Source organism: Puntigrus tetrazona, unplaced genomic scaffold, assembly GCF_018831695.1.
Source record: "Puntigrus tetrazona isolate hp1 unplaced genomic scaffold, ASM1883169v1 S000000400, whole genome shotgun sequence".
In the NCBI taxonomy this organism is placed as follows: Eukaryota; Metazoa; Chordata; class Actinopteri; order Cypriniformes; family Cyprinidae; genus Puntigrus; species Puntigrus tetrazona.
The window spans coordinates 47,501-72,500 of NW_025048053.1; the positions used below are offsets into that span (position 1 = coordinate 47,501).

The 25,000-nt window shown below is 37.5% G+C and overlaps 1 pseudogene; it reads left to right on the top strand.

The window, feature by feature from the left end:
- The window catches only part of LOC122333862, a 97,650-nt pseudogene that overhangs the window by 13,098 nt on the left and 59,552 nt on the right, over positions 1-25,000 (top strand).

The window sequence follows — 25,000 nt, forward strand, 5'->3', positions numbered from 1 at the left end:
ATGACAATAACATAATTAACACGGAGGGAAGGCAGGGCACAGGGAGCACATGGCACGGGACAAAAACATAAACAAAGAGTCCAGAGATGTGACATTACCCCCCCCTCCCGGAAGGTGCGTCCTCGCACCTAAAGGGTAACAAACAAAAACAAACAAAAACCAAAATGACTAAGATTTGGGGATACCGGGTCTTGGGAGGAGGTTGTGGTGGAGGACGGATCCCCAGGAGTGGGCAGGCAGAAGGCAGAAGGGTCCAAGGAGGTGTAGACGGAGGGAGGAGCCAGGGAGGAGACAGGAGGAGTCCGGAGCAGGAGGAGATCCAGAGCCCAGTTATGGTGGTCCAAGGTGGAGCCGACGGAGGGAGGAGCCAGGAAGGAGATAGGAGTCCGGAGCAGGAGGAGATCCAGAGCCCAGTTATGGTGGTCCAAGGTGGAGCCGACGGAGGGAGGAGCCATGGAGGAGGAGCAGCCATCTTCTCCATGGGGCCGACCGACGGCGGCGGAGCAGGAGACTGAGGTGGAGACGGAGAGCCGAAGAGCCAGGGTGACGTCGAGGCGCTGGAGGTCCAAGGCGACGCCGCAGGCTTTGGCGACTGATGCGGAGACGGGGGACGGGAAGGACGCGCGGAGCCAGAGCGACTGAGGACTGAGGTGAAGCCGGAGGAAGGAGGAGCCTGACAGAGCCGGTGGGATGGAGTGACGAGCGCGGCCGGAGGAGAGGAATCCGCAGGCGACGGATGGTCGACGACAGACCAAGGCGGAGCCGGAGGGACGATGGAGCCTGGTGGAGCTGGTGGACTGACGGACCACGGTGTAGAGGAGGAGCTAGAGCCCAGGGGAGCCGGCGGGTCTGAGCCGAGGAGGAGTCTGGGTCTCGGAGGCAGGACGGCGAGGCGAGGATCCTTCACCCTCGGCGGCGATGGAGACCGGCAGACCCGTGGCGAGCTCGGATGGTGAGCTGAGGATGAGCGCGGGGGCTGCTGGGATCCATCGGCGTGGTGTGGCAAGGGTGGGAGGGGTGGGAAAACTTGAGGCGGCACTGGAGGAGCGCGACAGGGCGCGGGCACAGGAAGCGGGACGGAGCGCACGGGCGCGGGCACAGGAACAGGACAGGAGCGCGCCGAGGCGCGGGCACTGGAACGGGACGGAGCGCACGGGCGCGGGCACTGGGAACAGGGCCGGAGCGCGCGAGCGCGGGCACTGGAACAGGACAGAGCGCACGGGCGCGGGCACTGGAAACGGGACAGAGCGCCACGGGCGCGGGCACTGGAACGGACAGAAGCGCGCGGGCGCGGGCACTGGAAACGGGACAGAGCGCGCGTGCGCGAGCACTGGAACGGGGACAAGCGCGCGGGCGCGGGCACTGGAGCAGGACAGCGCCCGCGTGGCGCGGGCACTGAGCGGGACAGAAGCGCGCGTGGCGCGGGCACAGGAAGCGGACAGAGCGCCGCGTGCGCGGGCACAGGAAGCGGGACGGCTGGGCGGAACCAGCGAGCTAGCGGGACGGCTGGGCGGAACCAGCGAGCTAACGGGGGCGGCTGGGCGGAACCAGCGAGCTAACGGGGCGGCTGGGCGGAACCAGCGAGCTAGCGGGGCGGCTGGGCGGAACCAGCGAGCTAACGGGAAGGCTGGGCGGAACCAGCGAGCTAGCGGGGCGGCTGGGCGGAACCAGCGAGCTAACGGGGACGGCTGGGCGGAACCAGCGCGAGCTAGCGGGACGGCTGGGCGGAACCAGCGGGCTAACGGGACGGCTGGGCGGAACCAGCGGGCTTACTGGGTAGCTGAGCAGGAACAGGAACTCAGGATACAGGGGAGGTGCCCAGTCTAAGTCCAAGTCCAAGTCTACATCATCCAGCTCCCTTTGCAGATCCAGCAGCCCCAGGTGGATGATCAGCTCATCCTCAGCCGATGTGTAGTGGGCGGAGCTCCTCCGCGCTCCTCTTGAGTCGGCTGTCTCCACCGCTGAGGAGCTCCGTTGCTGGCTCGCGCACCTGGTCTGACGATCACGGCTCGGGTCCTGTTACGCCCACGGCTCTGTCGCTCTCGTGACGATGGGTCCGTGGTCACGCTCGACTCCGCCGTGTCAGCAGTGGGCTCAGGCTGGGGCTCGACCATGCGGTGAAGGGATGAGTTGGGCTCTGGATCTGGAGTGGGGCTGGTGTCGTTGTCCTCAGGCGCAACCATCATGGTTGATTTGCAGGACACCAGCACCCACTCGACGGCGCGGGCGAGGCTCTCTCGAGGACCGCTCCCGGACAGCTGCGCTTGGCTGGAGGTGTTAAGTCCGCGGAAATAGAGTTCGAGCAGAGAGCAGTCCGGGTAGCGGGAGTCGTTGGCCAGTTCGAGGAACAGTTCGGTGTAGTCCTCGAGAGCAATCCCCTGCTCCAGCAGGCGGATGAGAAGTTTGGGTCTTTAAACTGGGCAAACATGGCAAAAAAAAAAAAAAAACAAAAAATAAGGGGGAAAATACGCCGCTATTTACTTCTTTAAGGTCCGAGCGTTCTGTCACGGTGGTGTGGTAAGCACGAGAGCACACAACGAGATTCAATGAAAATAAAGGGGTTTAATTCCAGAATGGTAAAATAAAAGATATACAGACAGGCAGGCAGGCAGGCAGGTCGGTCGAACAGGCAGGCAGGATAAACACAGGTAGGGACATTGGGTAGGGACCTTGACGCTCGGGCCAACAGAACTGAAAAGACAGGACTTAAATACACGGGGTAATTGATTAGACACAGCTGATGACAATAACATAATTAACACGGAGGGAAGGCAGGGCACAGGGAGCACATGGCACGGGACAAAAACATAAACAAAGAGTCCAGAGATGTGACACATTTGCATTATTTACTCTTCTTCTCTCTCTATAATATAAATAAAAAATACATTAATTTAGCTTGAACATTAATAATCATATTTGTTTATTTTAATTAATGTATTTTATTATATATATATATATATATATATATATATATATATATATATATATATATATATATATATATATATATATTTATTTATTTTACATCATATGATATTATTTATTTGCTGGCTTAAAGAATAGGTAATAATTTATTTCCGAGATGATACTGTACCTGACATTTTCAGTCAATGTAGCGGCATTAATATTTATCATTTATCATTTGTACTGTTTCAGTTCTTTTAAAAACAATAGAAGGTAGCACAAAGCGTACTCAGTCGGAGGCTAGTATTCATCGGGAGCGTAGCCATGCTCCCACATGCAGTAGTGTATTGTGTGTTTGTTTATTTGCATACAGCCGGTTTGTTGAATTTCATTGTAGTCTGGCTCCCAGCGGAGCGCCTGACTCATGTTTACTACGCTGCCGATGTCACTTCGCTCAGATGAGGACTCGTATATCACTGGTCTTCACGACAGCAGCTCATTAGTAGTTAAAACAAGCAATTACAACACGCATGTCAAGAAAATTTATGTTTAATGTGATTTCCCCTCCGAGGGTGTCCGTCCATTAAGAAACTCTGCATTCATCACACAGATCCTCCTGCCAGGGATTATCGTTTATAATAAGGGCTTCTCAAGCTTACAGACCCCTGCAAGAATCAAACGGCTTGATTTTAGGAGTCGCGCTCCTTAGTATGCAGATAAAACAACACGAGATGAAACACGTCCCTGGAGGACCAGAACACGAGTGTGTAGAAGTAGTTTGGGCTTTATTTTCCACTCGCTCTATGGATTTTTAGAAATGATACGTTTAAAAATATGGGTTCTATTTCGAACCAGATTGATGTCACTGGAGAACCTTTCAACTTCTCCTTCTCTAGGTGTTTAGAACAAAAACAGCCTGGTGCTTTAAAGTCAGAGAAACCAAAACATTGATCTGAAGAGCTACATGAAATACTAAAAAAATCAAACGAGTTGCAGTCTTCAATGGTGGATGCTGGGGGCGAGTTGTCACACTTTTTAGCCTAATCAGTTATTTATTTATTTTCTACTGTAGTTGCGCAAGTCAATTTCTACTCATTATTATCCAGGTCATATAATTAGAATATCACCAAAAAGTTTTTATTTATTTCACTATTCTATTCAAAAAGTGAAACTTGGATATTTTATTCATTCATTACACACAGGCTGATATATTTCGAATGTTTATTTCTTTTCATTTTGATGATTGTAACTGACAACTAATGAAAACCTAAATTCAGCATGTCAGAAAATTAATGTAAGAAGTTTAAAAACAACCAGGACTCTTCCTAGATCTGGCCAAACTGAGCAACGGGTGGAGAAGATCTTTGGATATCGTGGTGACCAAGAACCTGATGGTCAATCTAGTTGAGCTTCATGATCGCGATGTGGAGATATCTACAGAAGGACAAACATCATGCAACACTTTGGGCTTTATGGTGGTGTGGCAAGACTCAATCTCTCCTCAATAAAGACACAGGAAAAACACTTTGAATTGGCAAAAAAAAAAAAAAGCACCTAAAGGACTCTAAGACTCTGAGAGAGAAGATCCTCTGGTCTGATGAACCTCGATTCTAAGCATTGTGTTTGAATGAAACCAGCTCTGCTCATCACCTGAAGAGGATCATTTCAAAGGAAAGTGTGCTGGAGTCTGTGGGGCTGTTTTTCAGCAGCAGGGACTGAGGACTCATCAAAGCAGAAGGACCCTCAGTCCAGCAAAATATAGAGATAGCTTTAAAGGAAAACCCAGTCCAGAGCACTCAGAAGCTCAGACTGGGCAGAAGGTTCACCTTCGAACAGAGCAATGACCCTAAGCGCACAGCAAGAGTGCTTTATAGACAACTCTGTGAATGTCCTTGAGCGGCCCAGACACAGCCTGGGATTGAAACCCAATCATATATCTGGAGAAACCTGAACATGTGCATCTGCCCCCATCCACCCTGACAGATCTTCAGAGGAGAAGAGTGGCAGATAATTGACACAAGCTTGCAGCATCAAACAAAAGGACTGTAAACATACTTCAGTTCAATGTTTAATTAAGGTATGAATACTTATGCAACGTGCTTATTGTATTAATGTACTTTGTATATATATATATATATATATATATATATATATATATATATATATATGTGTGTGTGTGTGTGTGTGTATACACACACATACTATATAGTAATTTCGGTAATAGTAATAAAAATTGTAATTTAATGTATATGTAATTGTATTGTAAAAGTCATTCTAAAATGCATTATAGTCTATTTGATAGCTATTTAGCAAAAAATTTAAGAAAAAATATAACTTATGATATTTAAATATTAAAATTTGGCTACTATGTCTAAATAAATAATCTAAAATTATTTATATATTCATTTGAAATAATATATTTAATTAAAGTGTTTAATTTAGCCAAAATAAAGACAATATATCTGATTAAATAATATGAACAGCATTTATTTGAAACATTCTAAGAAAATGTGAAATATTATTATAGTCAATTTAATTGATACTCAGCAAGATGTAAACATAATACAAAATATGATGCTATTTAAATAAAATATATACAATATATCAGATGAAATAATATTATAAATGTAAATTTAAATGTATTTGACTCAAGTTCTAGTCTGCTAATGATTAAAAATGTCATGATGAAAACTGTAGATAACTTTTTGATTCATTTTAGATTACTAGATTATCTGTACTGTATACAAAAATACAGAAATAAAGAAAATATGTTCCGCTCTTCATTACAAATAACATAAATTAGTTTACTTCAGATTACATGTAATCAGTTACAGCTGCTCTAATGCTATTGTGACAACTTGCCTCAACCTGTCATCCTAAACAACAAAAAATAATACGTGGTCCAAGCTCTCAGTTACTTTTTATACAATTGCTTTCACTTAAAACCTGCTCCTTACTGGGATAAAGACTCTGTGACAACTAGCCTGCTCTCTATACAGGGAAAAAGAAAAGGGTTGATTGTATTTTGTAAATCTAAAGTGCCGCACAGACCCAATGAGGGCCCTTTAAGCATGTATTTCCAGTATCATGTGACTTTCTTCGCAGCATTTTGGTTTAAAAATAGCATGAAGCAAGCGAGCGGTAGATCCAGAAGAAAATGACTTAACGCCACGCATTTGATCGGGAAGGCTTTCAGAAGTCACACAGTCTCAGGCGTCCGGATAAAACCCAAAAACACATACTACCACCCGCGGATCAGCTTATGATAATCTCAGCTAGTGCTGAATTATGAATGCTGCACAAATGTGAATTTCTGTGTAGAGTTTCAGGCCGTGTCTGACTGGCTTTTGAGTCAGAAAGAGTTGTATGCAGCGGCGCGGGGAAATTTCCGACCTGCCGGACCATAAAACAGGTTAAAGCGCCGCTGAGCTCAACACACACCTACGTATATTAAGTTACAAAGCAATTCTCTTTGTTAACTTGTACCGCAGCGTCAATTAATATTTATTCGTTGCATACTTCATATGTACTGCATAGCAGAGGGAATTATGGAGCAGATGGAAAACGTCTCGGTGAAGAAGTTTCTCACAGTAATTATATCAAAGCAGTTTTGATGCTAGAAAAAAATGTCACATAATAATACGTTCATATGGACGGAATAATAAACCATGGAATGCATTATGCATGCATACAAAATAAAAGTTTTCGTTTCTAAATACGTAGACATGCATTTATATATTTATATAAAAATATATTTAAATGTATATACATTTATATAATCATATTCTTATGCTATTACATGTATTTAATATATAAACATAACATATTTTGTCTTAAATATATACATGCATGTGTTTCTATTTATATATTTCTATTTATAGATAAAAAATATACAGTACTTACACACACATACACAAACTTTTATTTTGGATGCATGAGCACTCAGATAAACATAATATATATTTTTAAATCTATATAATGCGTGTGTTTGTATTTACAATATATATATACACACTGTACGCACACATATTATGTAAACAACTTTTATTTTGGATGAAATTAATTGTACTGGGATTAATAATATGAATTAATCATAATGCATTTTAATGTTGTTTGCTTTAAATATCAGTATTTATTTATTGTTCAAATTAATGTTGTAATAGACTATCCATGCTGCATTTGATATTTTGTTTGTGTAATTTATATATATATATATATATAATATAATTTTAGTTTTAAAAATCATTATGGATGCGTAGAAAACAATAAATTGATATTTATTAGTACTGTCAAACAATAAATGGCATTCCAAAATAAAATAAAAAATTTATTTACCGTATGTGTGTATTTATATATACATAATAAATATACACAGCACACATACACATATATTATGTAAGCAAAAAGTTTGATTCATCTTTAAGTGGCACTAATATCCACTGCATACTTCATCTGTGGTGCACTTTATTATTTTTTTGCTAGTGGACTCTTTTGTGAACTAGCAGCGCCATTTAACAATATGAACTAGTATTATCCGTTGCACAGCAGAAGGAATTAAGAAGCAGATGGAAGGCATCTCAGTGAATCTCAAGTTCTTCCCAGCAGTGATATCAAAGCAGTTTTGATGCTGAAAAACAAAATGTCACAGAAGCATGAAAACAATGCATCGATACAGACAGAGTCATAAAACATGAAATGCGTCGTCTCATATGCATGTAATTGATGTTTGTTTCATGCACGTTGCGGCATCCGAGCACGTCTCCATATAAAATGCATGCCTCTCTGCTGTATTTATGTATTATGTATGGCTGGTCGTCACGGGATGCGCCTTGACGCTCATGCACACCTTGTTAGATAACGTTGCTTTGAGTTAATCTGATGGCCGCTGATGTTTTCTGATGTCTCTACCCGCATTGTGCTTCTCCCGTGTCTTAGAAGAGAATCTGTCATCATGACATTTTTCCTTAATTGTTCTGCATTGTTAAACGGAGCAGTTGTGTGCAGCCTTCAGCTGCGTCGTGGCCCGGCTGTCAGGTGTGTTTACCTGAGATAAAGGCTCGGATCAAAGGCAGATGCGCAGTCGCTGACAGTGTGCTGCTCGGGGAGTTTGCTCAGTAGTTTCTGTGTAAGTTTGAATAAATAATGTGGGCAGATTGGATGTAGCCACCCATCAGATCGTTGCAGAGCTCTGGCGGGTCTCAGACACGCGGGGCTTTGGAGGAGGTTAGCAGCGTAATGCTCGGTGAGATCTCCACAAACCAGCATGCGAGTCACTTTTGGTCACGCTACCATGAGATTCGAGAAGTACTGAAACTGGTGTGCTCTGAATTTTCAAGATTTTAAAATTGTACGTTTTGATCTAAAGCCTTCTGCTTAAATGCGTTATTTATTTATTATATATTTATTTTAAAATTATTAGATTTATTTATTTACTATAACAATTATAATTATTATTATATTATAGTTGTATGTATTATGCATTATAAATGTAATATAATGTATTAATATTTTTAATATTAATAATATGTTTTTATTTGGTTGTTTGTATTTGTTTACATTTATTTGTTATTTCATATTTTTATTTTTTTCATATTTTTATTTTATTTTGTTACTATTATTATTTTTGTTTAATTTAATTTTTATTTTATTTTCATTTTTTGCTTTTATTTATATATATATATTATAAGAAAAAAATATGTTATATATGAATTCCTTCAGTCCCACGTTGCACCGCATGTGCATGACATGAATGTTGAAAATGTAAAAATCTAGATTTATTTGCATTTAGAGTGCTGCTGATTGCATGAAGTGGCTTGTCAGAATCAATATGAAAAGATGGAGATGCAGTCATTGAGGGAAGTCTCTGAAGAGCTCATCACTTGTTCTGTTTTACCAATTATTGGACACAGAAACCTATCCGAATGCTTGCTATTGGCTGAAGCGGTTACTAGCTCCCGCCCAATCAATGCAAAACCACGAGCTGTATACGGAAACATTGTTAATGATTGTGTAGAGCAATGAATGAATTGGCTTGCATGCAGAGAACAAGAGGCCAGCGCAAAAACAGATGCGCTCACACATGTACAATCTGCTCGTGTTATAGATGCACATTCACAAACTCTGCCTCAACCCAAACATGTCAGCACCAAGCAGCATATACAACACATATTAATTCCATAATTGAACACATTTCTTAGTAAAAGCGGCTATTGAATGAGCAAAACTGTTTTTATCAACCTGGAATGGATTGAATTGTGAAACATTGTATGAGAATGTCTTTTTTAATTATTATTATAATAATTTTCACTTGTTTTTTAATATGTAATTTATTTACTTATAATTTAGTTTAATATATTTTTGTTTATTGACATTTATAATTATTTTAAAGGGTTTTATTTGTTGTAAATAACAGTTTATTTTGTTATGATTTAATTTTATTTACTTTTATGTCTTTGTTTCACATTTATTTGTTTTAGTTATATATGTTTTATGTATTGTTGTTATTATATAATATATATATATGTGTGTGTGTGTGTATATATATATATATATATATTTATTTTTTTATTTTTAATTTTTTTTTATATATATATATATATTTAACTTTGTTTTATATATTTTTGTGCATTTATTCATGTGTGTTTAATTTTATCTTTTTAGCATTTATTATTTTTAAATATAAATATTTAATGTATTGGCGTTAGTAGTAGTATTGAAACGAGTGCCCCCGTTTTTGTTTTGTTTGTTTTTTTGTTTTTATCACGTTGCATTGTTCAGCGACTTAGATGAACCCGTATTAGTGTGTTGTGAATCGTCAGTGTCTGTTGTTTTCATCTCTCGCTTTTTGAGGTTCAACTCTTCTCTGACTGTGTGAAACGGTTTAATAGGCCCTCAGCAGCTGTTGCGAGAGAAATGAGGTGATTGTTGGCTTGTCACTTCGTTTCTGCGTCCTCAGATAAGTCTGAATATGTAAAAGTGATATTAAACGCTGTGAGGTTTTATCACGGCGCGGGCCGTGCGTGTGATGAATTAGCGTCATTAGCGCCGCTCTCCCGGCGTCATTTACATTTGGAGGTGTTTCTGGAACCGGCGAGCAAATTGTAAAAGCAGAGCGGAGATGAGCGTGGCCTTCGTGATTCTGTCAGGACGTTATGCCTTCCTATCAATCAAAAACGCCTCTCTGGCGTCCTGTGCTCATTTCCTTCTGCATTATAAACTCCAGGAGGGTTTCGGGAAAAATCGATTCATTTGAGGAGAGCGTTTCGGTTCAGTTTGTGGATGTTTCATTGCTCAGGTGTCGCTCTTTCAGAGCTGTGCTTATTCTTGAGTTTTACAGAGGCTTATTAAGAGAAATAAAGCCGAAAGAGAGAATTGACATTGAGTTATGTGCTGTAGATAAAGCTGTGTGGAGTGTGGAGAGAATCGGAGAAATTAAAAGTTGATCCTGAGATTTCTGATTCAAGCAGTTTGAGAAGTCTTTTTAATCTAGAAAAACTAAAACTAGGTTGTGAAAGTCTGAATAAAATGAAAGAAGGTACAGTAAACCTGTCTTTCTCATGGTTTTGAAGTCTTGCAAAGTTTGCATCTACGTGAGTTGCAAGAATCTCAGAATTGAGATAAAATTATTATTATTATTATTTTTTATGCTATAAATAGGCTTCCATATATTTTTGTATAGAATAAATGAAATTGGTTTTATTGACAAAAACATTATAATAAAAAACACTTTTAAAAAGGAAATAATAGAAAGAATTAATAAAAATATATATTCACCATTTCATGTAGTATTTGCTTTTGAAACCGTTTATACATTAAAAATATATTTAATATTTAATAATACATAATATATTTTAGTTTTTCTCCGATGATCTGTATTTGTTCTTATCCCTTGGTTTTTGCACATGATATTGTTTTATTGTATAATAAGTTCACTTATCCTTTATATATATTTCTTTATATATTTTTATATATTATATATATATATATATATATATATATATATATATATATATATATATATAAAATCTTTTTTTTTTTCTTCACTTATATACTCTTTATATATTTCTTAAAAGTTGTCTCCTATTCCGTTTAATCTCTTATTTATAATGCCTGCACTTTTTCTTCTTTCTTTTTCCTTTTCCCTTTCTTAAGTTCTTAGACGCCGGACGGTTGTAAAAAAGCATTTCACTGCATGTCGTACCATGTCTGTCTGTGTATGTGATCCGTGGATTGTCCTTCACTCTCCAGTTCTTCTCACAGCGCACTGATAGCGCTCACACAGCTGTCACACATCACATGCTCACCTGAATCACGTTACACGCAGTATTTAAGTATCGTCCAGCACGTGGCGATAGCTACACTGTGGAGCCCAGTCCTGGTTTTCCTAGACTAGTCCTAGTTTTGCCTCTCCTGCCTTTCCTGTGTTCTTCTTGTACCTCTATTGCTCTCGTCTCTGGATCTCCTCTTTAGTTGTGTTAGCTGTCGACTGACCCACACTCGTTTTGGATCATTCTCTTTGCTGTTGTCTGAGTTTTTCGATATAAGTCTGCAAGCGGATCTGCGCGCCTCTTGTCTCGTCGGCTCCAGGACGAAAAATAGAGCAGCTAAAAAGACTAAAAATAATGATAATAATTTGTTTGTATGTGTCTTCTGCTCAAGAAAGCTGATTTTATTTAAATAGAATAAATGCAGTACAAATGGTGAAATATTATTGCAATGTAAAATATCTATTTTCGATGTTGCTGTAATTTATTCCTGTGATCGAAGCTGAATTTTCTGCAGCTTCAGCGGCACACGATCCTTCAGAAATCATTTTAATATATGCTCATTTATAAACACGTAACATATCGTCGAATCGTTGATTTGGGAAAGCGACAGCAGTAAAAAAAGGGTTGCGCTAATGTTGTAAAGAGTAGCTGAGCTGCTTTCTGCAGACCAGGTCCGTTTGAAGTCAGCTAGTCGTCCATTACGCTGTGATTGGAGCGTGACTGAACCGAGCCTCCGTACTGCGTCAGGATCTTCTCCACAATCGGCGGCAGCGGGACGAACGGTCTTTCTATCGATCAGCGGCTCAAACGGTCTCCAGTTCTGTTTTCCTCTCTGAAAACAGGGGGGAAAGAAAAGAGCCAGAAGGACACACATTTTAGAAAAAATGACAAAATCACGACTGCCGAGCTGTCACAGGGCCCAGAGCTTTCACCATACAGTACTGTGATATGAAAATGAGACGCTGTTCCTCTGAAATATGACTTCAGAATGATGTATTAGAGAGAAGATGATTGCAGTAATCGAGTTCAGGCGTCTGCTCGCAGTTCGTGTCTTTTATGCATTTTATACATACACGCTATATAGAGCTTAATTTTTGTTTTGTTATGAATACTAATATATATATATATGTTTTTCATTTTTATTTTATATATTTTTACTTTTTTTTTTTGGTTTTATATAATTATGTATTATTGTTTTTCATTTTGATATGCGTGAGATTTTATATAATTATGTATAATAATATAATTATAATGTATTTAATGATGCTCCTTTCGTTATTGTCTTTTCTTTGTACATATTAGATTGTTTTTAGATTGTTTTATGTTAGTATGTAATATTTTATTTTATTAATGCTTTTATTTTTATGTGTGCATATGTATGTGTGTGCATATATATAGATATATATATAAATACAGAAAGATATATATAGATAGAGAGAGATAGATATAGATATAGATAGATAGATAGATATATATATATATATATATATATATATATATATATATATATAGAGAGAGAGAGAGAGAGAGAGAGAGAGAGAGAGAAATAAAAGATATATATATATATATATATATATATATATATATATATATATATATATATATAGAAATATATATATATATATATATATATATATAGATAGATATAGATATAGATATATAGGTAGAGATATATATATAGATGGATAGATCAGAACGTGACAGGAGTATTGATGCAAGAAAATTCTCTTTGAAACCACAAGAACAAATTATGTTAGAAATTGCATTAAAATAGAAAACAGTTATTTTTAGTAGTAAAAATATTTTAACAAATGCAACTGTTTTCGCTGAACTTTGCATCAGCTTCAAATGTGCAGTTTTTTAAAGGTGCGCTAAGATGTTTGAAAGCACCGAAACACACACATGCCTATAGGCCAGCGGGACCACAACATTTTATAAACCAGTAGAAGTCAGCAGTAAAAAACTCACCAACACTAAAGCGCCCTTTTAGACCAAAGTCATGCTTTTTCTCTCAGAAGCATCTTAATGCACGGAGCCCTTCTCAGATGAAAGCGTGCTGTGAGCCTATATGAGACGTGGAAATGAATGTGTTTTATTGTGATCTGATCTGAAGAATGAATCAGATGCAGGTAATCACGCTGGCTGAGTCATGATCAGGAGGGGGTGTTCCTGACCTCTGTGTGTGGGTTTAAATATGGTCATAAATTAAAGGCTCATAAATTGTATAACAGTAAAAGTCAGTGGGCAGTAGTACCATAAATAACAGATTCTTAGACACCAGTGAAGATACAGAGATACAGGCTAGTTTATGAATGAATGATGCAATAACATCTATATATATATATATATATATATATATATATATATATATATATATATATATATATATATATAGGGTTTGTGTTGTTAAACCGAGCCTATAGTTAACAAAGATCATAAATCTCGGTGGTAATGAGGAATAACTTCATTTTAATAAAGCTAATCCCACCCTGGGCGCAGTGAGCGTTCTCTCATTTATATTGAAGCGTTATGTTAATTTAGTTTTAAATATTTGTATTTATTTTCTGTCTAATTACTCATTTATTAATTTTTTGGGTTTTTTTTTTTATCATAGCTCCGAAATGATCTCCAATCCCGTTTTCTCACTAAACGGGTCCAGAAGGACGTATTTTTAGCAAAAATGACAGCATCGCAACTGCAAACCCCATCAAAGGGCCCAGAGCTTTCACCGTACGACTCTCTGATATGAAAATGAGACGCCGAATATGACTTCAGAATGATAAATTAGAGAGAAGATGATTGCAGTTCAAGCGCCCGCTCACAGTCACAGTGTTTTATACATTGAACTCATTGATATATATATATATATATATATATATATATATAGCCTCAGAAGCTGATTATACAAACCAGGACAATTATGTTCTTGATGTATATTATTCAGTACACACTCTGGGAATAACTATTACCATAAAAGTAATAGAAAGCGTTATTGTACTCCCGTGGGAAAGCAAACAAGAGCCATTTGCAATAAAACTAGAGGAATAATGTAGAGAATATCTCACGCAACACGCCGCTTTCGCTTTAAATAAGTCGGCTTTAACGCGCTCTCACATATAGAAATAAAACGCTGGCTTTTATTGAAATCGGGTCACCTGACCGTGGGTTTCATGTGGAGAGAAATGGGTCAGCTTTTTTTTTTTTTTTCTGTAGGTAAAAGCATTTTAAACAAGCTTGAATTTCTTATGAAGTTGAATAATAAACGTAAAGCTGGATGGGCTTTAAAAACATCTTCAAGTGCCCCAATTTCAGCGCTAATGTGCAGGAGCTGCATGTCTCGCTGGCACTCGAGTCAACAGGCCATTTTTAATACATCCTCCACTTATATATATATATAGTGCTATACGTGTTATTTAAGTAAATTAGTATTAGTATCTCTCCTCTCTTTGTTTTTCAGCTAATGCGAACAATTATTTCCACATTTCACTTTCACTATTCATGTCTTTTCCATTTTTCTGTCCTAGTTTTTTGTTTAATTACATATTTCATTCAGAAATGCCATATAATGGAAGTCAAATGTGTTGTTTTTTGATGGATTTTAAGCCCATTAAGATTCTAGTCCCGTCAAACTATTAATTCCATCCGAAGTTATCGTTTGCGCATATTTTATGTGTGCGTTCTCTGTGTATTTATTATGTATGTGTAAATGCATACATATACAGTGTATATTTTGATATTTTGTCTATATTCATATAGTTCAGATTATAAGTATATTTAATGTATAAAAATAACACGTGATTCATCATTTGACAGAACTACAGAATACAAATAAGAATATTTTTCTTGCATCTCTATTATTTATTTTTAGTTTTTTATTATTGTCTGTTATTAATGCTATTATGATTATCATTATTGTCTATTTTGCCTTTAATTTTTTGTCCCTGCTTTTCGCAGTGCCAACGAGATTTTTTAACCTTGTAAAAGTCTTTCATTCTTTTCTTCCCTCCCCCTTCCCAGTATGATTTATTAATTAGTTTTGCATCAGATTTATTGTATAATATGTCTTATATAAGTTCATTTACTGTCGATTCAGCTGGAATAGAAAGGCTAATGTTCCTGAGGGTCCTGTGCGGTACTTACTGTACGTTCTGTGCTCTCCTGCGTTTGTTTGATTAAAACAAAAAAAGCAGTAAAATTGTGTTATATTATTAATATTTCAAACAGCTGTCTTCTTTGTGAATATATTGTAAGCTGTGATTTATTTTTGTGAACCGCTGCTGGATTTTTCACCATCATTACAGTGTCACACGGTGCTTCAGGAATCATCTTGATTATACTGATTAACATTTCTGATTATTATCAATGACGAACACAGTTGTTCCGCAGATATGTTTTGTTTGAGGAGCACCGGTATGGTTCTGATGTGTGTTTCTGTGTGTCCGCAGAGAGCTGCGATTCTCCGCTGGTTTCTTCCCTGCCTCAGTCGTCCTTCACCAGTTCAACAGAGCTGTCCAACAGTCACGGGCCGGGCTTCGCCAAACTCAACCGCAGAGACGGTAATCCAACACCTCCGGTCTCCATTCATCATTCGCACCTAGTCCTCGTGATGGCCGATGTCGATGGCTGCCGGGGCGATTCTCGGGAAACCGTTCGCATTTGTAGTTTTCGTGTTATCAGGAAATCAGTCTTCCAGTTATCCAATTATCGCGTCTGAAGTAAAAAAAAGAAACTTAATCAAAAGCTAACCCTGTAGCACATGTTTAGTTTGAGGTGATCGGTATCATTTGAACTAGATATGCATGAGCAGAACTCTAAATTCAGCTGTTTTGTGAAATAATTACTTTTACATGGGCAGATCATCATTTTATCATCAGCCAGAGTTAAGCCAGAGGAAAATGTTGTGCTTTGTTTTTATCGACGCTGTCTGTTGATGTGGTATCAATCATTTTATATTCACCCGCTAATCTGATTGATTGGTTTCTTATACATCCCTTTATCCCGCTGGTTCTTTTCTATGTGGAGAGTTCACCAGGATAATAAAACTAAAAGTATTACCGTGGAGCTGCTTGGAAAGGATATCTGTAGTTTAAAGCACTATTGAAATAATCTAAACTGAACTAATTCTGAAATTAAACAAATTAAAAAAATTAAATAACTATTAAAATAAAAATAAAAGCTTTATTTCTGGTTAAAAAAATACAACATTACTCATTTGAATATATTTTAAATCTTGTAAATGACAAAAACGTAACCCGCTTTGCTAAAGCTTTTGACAAAAACAGAAAAAAAGCTGATTCAAAATATTAATAAAAAATACTTTTTACGTTACTTTAATGCTATAAAAAAAGTAAAGCGTGCTGTTTTTTAACCAGTTTTATTTTAGATCAGTAGATTCTATGTTAGATCGATGATATAGTTTTTGTTCATATTTTAAATTACATTCTATTTTTGTTTCATGTCTTGCCTTTGATTCTAGTTTACATTTTAGCAAATTATAGAGACATTTTTAATGTTATTATTAATATTTTTAAAAACATTTGTTTTATATTTGAAGAGTGAGTGAAGAGTTCATGCGCAAAAAACTAATTTAATTAAACTAATTAAAAAAATAATTTTCAAATATAAATAGGTTTTTTATTGCGCATCTCAATAAGAGTGTTTTTCTTTTTGCAAATATATTTATATTTAAATATATAAATGGACTGCGGTCCCCACAAGAGAAAAACATACTCAAAATAGTAAAAGGTGTTTTTCTGTAAGGGGTGGGTTTAGGGGTAGGTTTGGTCAATATAAAAGTAAGAGAAGTCTATAGAAAGGAATTGTGTGTGTGTGTCTCTAACAGTCTACAGTGGCAGAAAGAACATACAGTGTGTGACATGTTGATAATTCATTGAAAATGCAACTTGCAGGTCATTCTAGCCAATTTTTTCCGTGCAAAGCCTCGTGGGTCACGTCACGTCTGATGACTGAGCATCTGGCATGGTTTGAGGCAGCTCGTCAGCGTCATTCAGATTCGGCGGTTTTATCGCATTAGCGGCGCTTGTGTCGTGGCATTCGGCGTATCAGTGAACGCATCCCTCTCGAGGCTGACAGGTGACCACATTACAGCTGAGCTCAAAGAAGGGCCCGCCTCGCGCTTCAAGAGCTTAAAGAATCGTTTCAGCCCATTAAAGCCGCAGCAGCGCAGTTTTTAAGTGCAAACATGTTTCCTCCAGGAACGACAGCATTAATGACCGGAGTAGGTGGAAGTGTAATTGTTGTTCCTCGTGGAAAATAGCCTTCAAAGGTACGATGCACACGCACACGCGCGCCTGTGAACAAACAAACAAGCACACACACACACACACACACACACACACAGTGTAGGAGGCTCTGAGAGCAGCGCTTCAAAGACTGCGGCGCCCGGTCTGATGTTTCTGCTTAAAGGCCGCAGAGAAAAAACATAGAGGCTGCAGTCGCCTCATCCGCTCACCTGCCCGCTAGAGACTGACATCAAGCTCTGAATAAAACCAACACAACACCCCGGACTCTGTGAGAGAGAGAGAAGGGCTTCTGGTTTGCAAAGTCTTGAATTTTAAAGAGAGAGTTCACACACACTCAAAGCTGTGGTCTTTGGTGCACTCTTCAGAGTCGAAAAAGCCAAAAATATTAACATCCATCCTTACTGACTGATTACAGTAAGAATGATTTTTTTTTGTAATGAGGCATCGTCTAAATAATAATTTTATCACTCCATAAAAAAGCCATCAAAGTCATGCCAGGAAATAAAATAGTTTTTGCTTTAGTTTTTTTTGTATGTTGAATAAAATCAGGCAAGGTATGTATAACCGAATCTCTCGGTGAAAACCTGCAGAATACAGATAGCAATCAAACTTCGGTGTGTGTGTGAGTGCTGCTGAAGTGGAAATTTTGAGAAAACAGCCTTTAAGGATATGTATTGTAATAGAAGACGGAAATAGATGAAAGTGCTGTAAAAAACACTTAAATTTTGAATGTTTGGATGCCTGAAAAAAAAGACAAAAATCTCTAAATTTGCAGGTGCATGAAAAACAGCGTATATAGATAAATAGAAACAATAAAAGCCACTGTTATTTCTTTCTGTGTGTGCTTTGAACTCTTCTCGTCTTTACCGTAAGTGTGTTGACCTGATCCAGAAGGAATCTCAAACCATTCGTCATTAATAAAAATTAAAACAGAAAATGTAAAACTAACCATTCAAAATATGAATGAAACTATTTTAAAATAACCTTAGCGTTATATTATTGCAATGCATATTATTTAGCTTTGATCAATTGCAACTACATTTATGTGCAACATTATAAAGTCAGTGTAAACTCATCTTTTATTCATTTTGACGAGATACAGTGTAAACCTAGTTAATTCAAATTACTTTTCAGGTAACTTCTGTTGGGTTTTCTGGATCATATCTGTGAAATCATTTGCTGAAACCTGACAAAAAGAGGAGGCAATTATAACCGTGCTCCTTATTCACAAATGTTGAAATTATTGTTTAAGAATGAAAATCGATTTGAGGAATCGGTCCCATAATCGCTAAATTCCCTACGATTCCCATCCCTGGGACCCAGACGTCCCATCAGCCATCACTCCACGAACGGGGTCATTGTCTAGACACTAGATGTTTGTCTTCTTCTGTAAGTACTTCAGGCTAAATTAAATGCCAAGATATTTGTGGCTCTATCAGAACCATGTGCGATTTCAGAAAATCAATAGAAATCTTAAAGCAGCGCCGTATAGGACTCGGACTAAAGGTCAAACCGGGTGGCACGTAAAAGTTGGAAGCTTGCGGAAAATAACAAATAGTCTGAGATTCCTCCGGGCTGGTGTGTGGATGAGCTCAACGCACACTTACGGTTTGAATCCCGAAACCCTCGTACATCAAATAGCATTTACTTCCAACAAAGATGCATTCGACTTTTCAACATTTAAGAAATTAGCTCGAAATACACCGTTCACCCATAAACGCGAATTGTCAAACTCGTTCAGGTTTGACTCCCTTCCTAGCTGCTTTGGTTTTTAGTATCATTGATATACTCTTATTCTGGGGATGTAGTGATGCAACCTGAGCCGGTTGAAAATCAATAAAAACATGTGATGATTGGAGTTGCTTGATATGTTAAACGAGCTGTTGGGGAGGTTTAGTTGATGTATATCTCTAAGGGGAGCCGACTGCTTTTAAAGAAGTGGAGGTGGTGTTTTCCTCTGTATAATGCATTTAAAGTAGTGTTTAAGCGCAGCTGCTTTGTTTACAGTTATACTCTGTGCCCTTCCTGCGCTAAAACACAGGTTCAATACGTAAACCCTGGCACGTTTTAGTATGTTTATTGCATGTATTGCAGCGGTTCAGAATTAAAATATATCCAAAATATATCCTGTTGCTAAAAGTTAATGCTCTATCATGTTGGAAATATGCCCTACACCGAACCCAACCCTAAACATATAGTGTTAACAAACGCAAAACTGATTAAAAAAGTTCGTCTATGTACACCGTGAGCTACAGAACAAACCTACCGTCTATGAAAACACGTAGATGTGAAGCTGTGTGAGGATAACATTCAGCCTAATTCATTTCATGAAATGATTTCCAGTGAATGGCGATCCTCTGACTTCCTAAAGCTACAGTTCTGCTCATTCCACAGATGTTCACATATAAAGAGTTGATTTGCGAAACCGAATTGATATCAATCAAACAGCAGTTGGGTGCTTTCGGTTAAGCTATAATGACTCAGATACAGGTTATTTTGGTTTTCTCTGTGCAGAAAAAGTGCTCTCGTCGCTTCATAAAAGGCAGGCGAAGCCACTGATGGCAGCTGGACTATTATGGCAATGTCTTTTTTATACTTTGCTAAACCTTGACAGTGTAATTTGCTTGGCAGTCAATGAGACCGTATAGGGCTGGGTATCGAGAACCTATTCCAAATTTCAGATAACCAGGTATTCGCCTTTCGATTGTGCCGAATGAGTCCGGCGTTCGCATTTTTATTAGATTTAAAATGATTTAAGTGCAGCCCGGACTGTGTCCATTCCTCTTAATTGCTCTTTAGCCTGCGGATTTTTCAAAATATTTAGCTGAATGCTTTTCAAAAAGACACAGAATAAATATTCGATGACTTTTAAAGTTTTTTTTAGATTTTTTAAAATACGTTTTTTATTGAAATCGAAACTGGGAATCAATAAGCAGAATCAAAATTGATCAAATTCAAACGATACCTAACCCCATGGGACATGAAGAACGAATATTAATTTTGGGGTGGAGTAACCATTCAATTCTAAATGATTCATGTGCTTTGATTCAGTTGAAAGAAGTGACTCAAAAGAGTCATTTGTTTGGGAATCAGACTGTATGTTTTTACGGCTTGGATTCGGTAGCGCTTGCATAGATAGATATAATTTCTGTGTGTTGTGGAAGAATTAGCCATGTTTGTCCTCCAGACATGAACGATTCCTCACTTTACTTTACTTTAAGCGATCAGATGCACCATTTCCACCTGTTGAAGGTGAAAAACCCTACAGAAGCACACTGAAGAGCGTCCAGAAGATCACCGGCTCTTATCATATTATACACAGACCCCATTTTCCAGCTATCCAGTTAATCAGTCTCTTGATAACTTGTAAACATCGTAAGCCCCGGACGGCTGCATTCAAGTCCAAACACCATTATTAGAGCAATAATGAATTTGCGAGACGTCCATTTGTGGTGTTTTTTTCCCGTTCGAATGCCTCCAATCACAGGCTGGATTACACGCTGTATTTCATTGCCCGAACCTGCCGGGATGTCGGAGCAAAGCTCTTTGAATCATGGGATAAATAAGCGAAGCATTCTCATTTATACGGCAGCTTGTGCTAATTCCCAGAGCGCCGGCGGCTCTCGCTGTGAAGAGCACTGGGTTTCTCTGAAACCTTCCTCTGAGTCGGTGTCATTAGCTGTCGTTTAAATCGGCGGCTGTTAGTCTATCAGCAGGTATAATTGTTCCTCGCCACGTCGCAGATAAATACATAGATATGAATACTGTGCGCAGGGTTTAATTAGAATGCAAATGTGATTGTGTTTCTGGTGATGGCCGCTACCAATTTTAGATGTTATCCGCAGGATCTAACAGCCACTGTATATTAAAGCAAAAGAATACAACTGTTACAGACGCACAGCGTTTCCTTTTGCATTACATGAAAAGCGTGCATTTTTAATATGTCGAATTTTTTAAATAGATAAATAATAAATAACAAATAAACATGCACATTACAAATACGTTTTTATTTATTTATTTTTAACTGCATGTAATTCGTTTTAGATATTTAATTACAAATATACACAGCAGTGCTTTTATCTATAAATTGTAAAAATATATTTTTGAGCTAAACATATAAACCACGTGAGTTTATGTCAGTGCAAAATTATATTTAGTGCTGTCGATTTAACGATTTACCGCAAATAATAAAAGTGAATAAATAATAAATAAAATAAATATATAAAATAAAAAAATAAATAAAACTTTTTCTATATATACATAATGTTTATAGTGTTTGTATTGTCTTTATTTATTATGTATTAAAACACATACAGTATATATTTACATATACATACATTTATATATTGTATTATATTTATTTATTGATGTTATATATATATATATATATATATATATATGTACAATATATATGTACATAATTTGTTTTATTGAATTAATTGAATTGCTCTGTAATTTTAATGTATAAAAAGAGAGAGTATTATTATTTTCTTAATTTAATTAATTATTTTCCATTTTCTTTGTTCTTTTTCTTTTCTTTCTTTCTAATGTTTTTTTTTTTTTTTACTTAAATGATTTACCGCTGTTGTGTATTTCACGTTGTGCTGCACGAAAGCTGCATTTTAGCGCATGGCCAAATTATAATAACTGTAATTTACTCTTTCTCATGTTTGGCTTTCAACATGCAGATTAAGCAGTCTGGCATTTAGATCTGCAATCAGCGTGAAAAAAGAGCAAATTAGATCGGTATGAAATTCTAATTATAATCCTTTCAGATGAACTCAGCAGATGCAATTAACCAAAAAAAGGAGTTATTTCACTTCATATCCTCTTGTTACCTTTCTGTTTTTCTCTGGAGTCAGGTGGCAGCTTTCCAGATCTATTTGTGTTGCATTAGCTTCATCAGATGCTCTACAATCAACGTTATAAAAGTCGCTTCTACTTTCATCAGGCGTTTCTGCTGATCCCGTCCCGCTCTAAACTAGCTTTTGTCCCTCGGCTCTTGCAGGTGGAGACGCGCTAAATAATTGATGAGATTCTGGCCAGTTCATTAGACAGACGTCGGCTCTTCTTCAGAGTTTGCTTTGCAGAACTTGTTTAAGGGCGATTTTCTGCTTTCTTTCATCATGTTAGTCGGTTATACGTTTCTTTCATTTTTCACTGAGTGGATGTGACAAATCAAATGTTTACTTGAACTGCACGTAAAAAAAGCGTTTCGCTCACCAGTGCTGCGTTTATTTGGTCAAAAAGTACAATAAAAATTAGTCAAATATTATTACAATTTAAAAGAACAGAAAAGATCATAATAATAAACTGATGTACTGCTTCAGAAACTGACTGTAAAAAACAGGTGTGCTGCTTCATATTTGATGTAAACCTTTTATTAGGATGTAGTCAGGATTCTTCGATGAATAGAAAGTTAAAAAGAATAGCATTTATTTGAGATAAAAATATAATATGAATACAATTAATATAATAATTAATATTATGTTTATATATTAATAAGTACTTTATTATACTGTTATGAATAAGACTGACCACACATTTTCACACCGCATTTTATTCTTAAATATTTTATCATATATATATATATATATATATATATATATATATATATATATATATATATATATATATAATAAAAAGTATATATATATATATATATATATAAAAAAGTAAATATATATATATATATATATATATATATATATATATATATATATAAAAAAGTAAATATATATATATATATATATATATATATATATATATATATATATATATATATATATATATATATATATATATATATATATATAATAAAGTACTTAATATTAATATATATATATACTGTAAATTCTGGAAAAAATAGAATTTTCTCACTGGACAATTTGGTGTAGGCCAATAAAGCTGCTAAAGCATTGCGGTCATTATATAGTGTGTTTCTCAGGGAATGTCGCTGATGGTTTGTGGCGCTGCTGCAGGTGTTATATTATGATGAAACGATGATTTAAATGAGTGTCAGAGCGCTGCTCGTCTGCCCTCATCAACGACCCCTGATTAACCCTAATCACTTTATTCGTTTCGGAGGAACCGCTTCGTCCTCTCCAGGTCAGAAGAAGTGCAGTGAACGTCCGACTTCTGCTTTATTCATGGTGACAGCTGAGCAGAGACGGAGCTTATTCAGAATGAGACTATTACTCTTTAATGAGGGCCGTATAAGAGGTCGTTAGGATGGGTAATTCAGTTTTAATGGAAACGGGGAGGAAAAAAAAACATAAGAATTCACTTGCGTGAAATTGACAACAGTGGCCATAGCGGAAAAACACTTGTGGGCTTTGACCAATTGGGTTTAATCTCAGGTGTTGTATGTAGTTAGTTGGCCATCAAACATTATTCCGTATTTATTTTTTTATTTCTATATGTAAAGTTGCATTTAAATACAGACACGCGCGTTATCTTTCTGTGCACTAGTGCTGTCAAATAACAAATCGCTTTTGTTTCTGTAATGTGTGGTATATATAGGTAAAGTGGTCGGAGTAGCTATGTGTTTGACTCTCTGAGGGAGAGAGAGAGAGAGAGAGAGAGAGAGTATGTGCTTTCCGTACTTAATAAAAAGTCATTTTGTGGCAGAACATAGAAATGAGCTGTCGTTTTTATCATATTGATTACTATATCTATTTGTTTAGCATAGACGTGTATATGTATATATATATGTGTGTGTGTGTGTGTGTGTGTGTGTGTGTGTGTATGTGTATATATATATATATATATGTGTGTGTGTGTGTGTGTGTGTGTGTGTGTATATGAATAAGTATTGTTTTTTATAAAACTTCCTGTGTTTCATTACACAGCTGTGAGTGTCGTCTCCACTCCAACTTAAACACAGAGACCTTTTCCTGGTGTTTTTCCTCTCGTCTCTGTGTTTTTTCTCTCTCTGATTCCTGACGTTCGGATCCGGCGGCTCGGGGCTTTAGAAAGCTTTTAGAGAAACACTCTGCAATCGATCATACATACCTTTGTCCCTGCTCCATGATATAAGGGCCCGAGCTGGTTTGAATTCTACACACACTCCGGTTACAGAGCTTCTTCCGGCTGTCCTCCCCAGCGTTTGGCTCTCAGTAATGAGCACAGGTCAAGCGTCGACTCTTCTCATCTCAGTGGCCATGTCAGAGTCTTCTGACGCACATATGTAGCGTGCCGCTGCCCTAAATACTAAAATAGGCTATTTATGCTGCTCTGAGCCTAACCGGCTCTGATAGAAACATTGAACCCCAGGTTTGATTTATTTGAGCAAACGCAGTGTGACAATATCACCCACGATTCAACAGGACTGAAAGACTGTGTTTGTCTGAACCCATAGAAAAGAGAAGTAGAAATCTCAGGGATATCTCAGGTGTGTTTCTCAGACAGGTTAAGAGTTTACTAATGTCTCCTTCACAGATGCTTCTCCTATAAGAAAAAAAAGGTTTTGAGTGTACAAGTTTCAGAAGAGACACTTCAAATTTGAGTGTGTGTGTATATATTTACTTTATATTGCTAAGTATATATATATATATATATATATAT